At 42.2% G+C, this 4,659-nt stretch overlaps 1 protein-coding gene across 2 annotated transcripts in view; it reads right to left on the reverse strand.

Annotated features, from left to right (window-relative positions):
- The window catches only part of LOC123971909, a 23,685-nt gene that overhangs the window by 9,191 nt on the left and 9,835 nt on the right, over positions 1 to 4,659 (reverse strand). The gene's annotated exons all lie outside the window — the stretch shown is intronic.

The following is a 4,659-nucleotide window of genomic DNA, read 5'->3' on the forward strand; positions in this document are numbered from 1 at the left end:
GACCAGAGGATCTTATTTATCACCATCTTGGAGTCCTTCAGGTGTTTTTTAGCAAACTCCATGCGGGCTTTCATGTGTCTTGCACTGAGGAGAGGCTTCCGTCGGGCCACTCTGCCATAAAGCCCCGACTGGTGGATTGCTGCAGTGATGGTTGACTTACTACAACTTTCTCCCATCTCCCGACTGCATCTCTGGAGCTCAGCCACAGTGACCTTTGGGTTCTTCTTTACCTCTCTCACCAAGGCTCTTCTCCCCCGATAGCTCAGTTTGGCCGGACGGCCAGCTCTGTGAAGGGTTCTGGTCGTCCCAAACGTCTTCCATTTGAGGATTATGGAGGCCACTGTGCTCTTAGGAACCTTAAGTGCAGCAGAAATGTTTTTGTAACCTTGGCCAGATCTGTGCCTTGCCACAATTCTGTCTCTGAGCTCTTCAGGCAGTTCCTTTGACCTCATGATTCTCATTTGCTCTGACATGCACTGTGAGCTGTAAGGTCTTATATAGACAGGTGTGTGGCTTTCCTAATCAAGTCCAATCAGTATAATCAAACACAGCTGGACTCAAATGAAGGAGTAGAACCATCTCAAGGATGATCAGAAGAAATAGACAGCACCTGAGTTAAATATGAGTGTCACGGCAAAGGGTCTGAATACTTAAGACCATGTGATATTTCAGTTTTTCTTTTTTAATAAATTTGCAAAAATTTCTACATTTCTGTTTTTTTCTGTCAAGATGGGGTGCTGAGTGTACATTACTGAGAAATAAAATGAACTTTTTTGATTTTTGGAAAATGGCTGCAATGAAACAAAGAGTGAAAAATTTAAAGGGGTCTGAATACTTTCCGTACCCACTGTATATATATATATATATATATATATATATATATATATATATATATATATAGTTTTGTTTTTATGCTTGGCCCTCTTTCTTTTACTCTCTCTTGCTCTCTCTCTCTCTGTCTTTCTTCTTTTTCTCACTTATTGTCAAATTAATTACTGAAGCTTTTACTTGTGTAATGGAAGGTTCTTAGCTACACAAGGTGATGATCAATTACCTTTGAGACCATATTAATAGGGGTGGTGATGATGCAGTGGATAAGACACAAGCCTTTGGTGTCAGAGACCCAGGTTCAATCCGACACTGTGACACGTCAACCAATGTATCCCTGAGCTAGATGTCCAGTTAGTGTTAATGGTAAAAACTTGGTAGCCTATGACGTTACAAGAGAGAGGCGGGGCAAGCCGGTGTTTTACCGGCCTCTATTGTATCTCAGTGTGGGGAAAGGAGAATTCTGAGAAAGGTGCAAAGCATATTTAAAATTTATAATAATGTTCGTGGTGATTAAAACCTGCTGTCACAGGGCGGTGTGGAAAATTTTGAATTTTTTTGTCGGGGGGCAAGGTTTACAATCATGATGCCTGCTCAACCATCGACCATCTGTCAGCCATCTCTGATGGACGATGACATCGTCTATCGGCCCAACCCTAATTAACTTACCTCAATTCCCAGGTGGTTAGCCTTCATATGCTGCTTCAAGTTCGTAGTGTTTTTTCCAAAAATCTTATAACCACATCAGTGTGTGAACTATACATAATAGCTTAGTTTTTTTCCCTGGAGGAGGGGAACCAACTGTGATTCTTACTGCTGAATCATTAATAGGCCTGGGGCTGACTGTGAAAGTATCAGGCAGGTTTGTCTTTGTTATGAGTTAAGGATTCTGGTTTTGTTTTGGTTCCATGTCTTGTGTTCTAGTGTTTTGCCCATGTTTGCTCTTTGTTTTGTTGATCCTGTTTAAGTTTGTTTTTGGTTCTGTGTTTCTCTGTGTAGCCTTGTTTATAATTTTATTCATTCGGATGTTTAGGTTTACTTAGTGTCGGTCTTGTCTCTTATCTTAGGTCTTAGTCCTGCATTTTAGTTCTTTGCCTCAGTTCTTAGTCCAGTGCCTTAGTTCTTAGTTCTGTGCTTTAGTTCATGTTAGTGTTATTCCTGGTCTGTGCATTTCTTTGTTTCATTTTTGATCTCGTCTTGTTTAGGGTTTTGTAGCTTAGTTTATTCTTATGTTCATCTGCATGTTTTTTACCTGTTCGAGTCCTTAGTCCTGTGTCTCCATGTTTTAGTGTAGTCCTGTCTCCTGTTTGGTCCGGTCTCAGTACATGTTTTGTGTTTTACTTTGGTAGATTTGTCCTGGTGTGTTCCCGTGTACTTTGCTTCCTGTTTTATTCTGAAGTTGTTTGTGTTTGCTGTCTGTGTTTTGCTTTGCTTCCTGTTCTGTTCTCCTTGATGTGATCCACCATGCTCGCGAGCAAATTATGTTACTCCACATGCGCAAAATTTTACCTTCCCGCGCGCACGACAAAATACTCGCACACAATTTCAACAACCGAGAGCTGTACAGGTAGCTGCGAGCGAGCGCCTGGTATGCTCTCAAAGAATAACTCTGCTTGCACAGTGGAATCCTGCTCGCGCGCAGTGGGCTTCTGCTTGCGGGGTGGTTAGCTCGCGCAGTGGATTTCTGCTCGCTCAGCTGATTTCTGCTCGCTCGAATCTACATGACTTTTGACTGTTTGCGGGCGGAAACCAAGGAGGGCACTGACCCTCTTATGATTGGTCACTTTCAACGTAATCACAACCAGAGCCCTTAAATTAGAGAGTTACGACACTCTTTGATCTCGCCGCCACGTGCTCCATGCTCAGTAGTTCCAACCAATCCGCGCTGTCAACCACTTTCAGGTGGGACAGACACCAGCAGCAACTATATTTGCAGCAGTTTTCGGATAAATATTAAAGGCGTGTGTTCTGATTACTATCCTTATACTTACATATGATACCATTTCTTCTGGGGAGTCGGGGAAGCAGTATTATCCGTTTTGTGTTTAATTTTGGAGGGAAGAGGTGTGACGTTACAACACATAACAGCAGACTATATTTGCATCACTTTTCGTAAAATGTGCATTGATTACTATGGTAACTGTACTTACAGTAGTGATTTTTTTCTTTGGGGGGATGGAGAGACAGCATTAACAGTGTTATCTGTTGAAATGCAGCTGCAGATATGGTTAGGCTACTGAGTGAATTACTCTGTTCCTAAATACAATCCACATAATTAAAGCTGCAAGCAGCGTTGGGCGGGCCCTCGCACAAAATACTCGAAAACTCACCAAACTTTGCACACATGTCAGAAGTGGTGAAAAATTTCGTATTTTATGGGTTTCGCGCATGGCCGTGGGAAAATGACTCGAGCACGAACCGTGCAAGGTCCCTATTGAATTTATAAAGATTATATTTAGGGCCCGAGCACGAACCACATCTGAACAAAACTTTACGTGCTTGACAACTTTGTAAAGATTATATTTAGGGCCCGAGCACGACCGTGCGAGGTCCCTATTGAATTTGCTAAGATTATTAGGACCCGAGCACGACTGTGCGAGGTCCCTATTGAATTTGCTAAGATTTTATATATATATATATATATATATATATATTTCTTTTTTGTGCAAAGTAAGCTCCATTTTGGGGACCTGAGCATAAACCGAAAACTCACCAAACTTTGCACACATGTCAGAACTGGTGAAAAATTTCGTATTTTATGGGTTTCGCGCATGGGTGTGGCAAAATGACTCGCTAGCGCCACCTAGAAAATTGGAAAAAATTAGCCCCTCGTTCACGTTCAACCTACATGCACGAAATTTTCTGGGGACATGTATCATATCAAGACGCACAAAAAAGCCTCAAGAACCCATACCCTAAACTCAACAGGAAGTCGGCCATTTTGAATCTCACGGCCATTTTTGGATGATTTACACACTTCGTACTTTAACGAACTCCTCCTAGGGATTTAGTCGGATCGACGTCAAATGTCTGCTGTGCCTTCTAAAGGCATTGACGATGAAAAGTTGTGCTATTTGCGAGTTTTCGTCAATGGGCGTGTCCGTGGCGTGGCGTCAAAGATCAAGTCTTCGCCATGACACAGGAAGCTGTTGTAACTTCAGTGTACATGCTCACATCTGGACCAAAGTGTACATGTAGGATGAGAGTCCCGCCCTGATCACATGTACATGCCGACATTCACCCACAGTCATAGCGCCACCTGCTGGCAACAGGAAGTGACCTTTAACGAAGCAGCCCCCGCTGCACGTTTGACCTACATGTACGAATTGTCTGTGGTACGTGTATAATGTCCAGATGTACCAAAAAGCCTCATGGAGCGATGCCCTAAAATCAACAGGAAGTCGGCCATTTTGAATTTTACGTCAAATTTTTGGATGATTTAAACACTCCTTACTTTAACGAACTCCTCCTAGGGATTTAGTCCGACCGACTTCAAATTTGTGCTGTGCCTTCTAAAGGCATTGAAGATGTAAAGTTGTGCTATCTGTGAGTTTTCGTCAATGGGCGTGTCCGTGGCGTGGCGTCAAAGATCAAGTCTTCGCCATGACACAGGAAGTTGTTGTAACTTCAGTGTACATGCTCACATCTGAACCAAACTTTACGTGCTTGATAACTCTCCCACCCCGCTATGGAGGACCGATCCTGACACAGTCAGAAATAAATACAGAAATAAATAAGTGCTCAATAAATAAATAAGCATCCAATTAAATACACAAAAAAATAAAGTAAATAAATAAATGTAGGTAGTAATTAAATTATACAAGGAGACAT

Source organism: Micropterus dolomieu, linkage group LG06, assembly GCF_021292245.1.
Source record: "Micropterus dolomieu isolate WLL.071019.BEF.003 ecotype Adirondacks linkage group LG06, ASM2129224v1, whole genome shotgun sequence".
Taxonomy (NCBI): Eukaryota; Metazoa; Chordata; class Actinopteri; order Centrarchiformes; family Centrarchidae; genus Micropterus; species Micropterus dolomieu.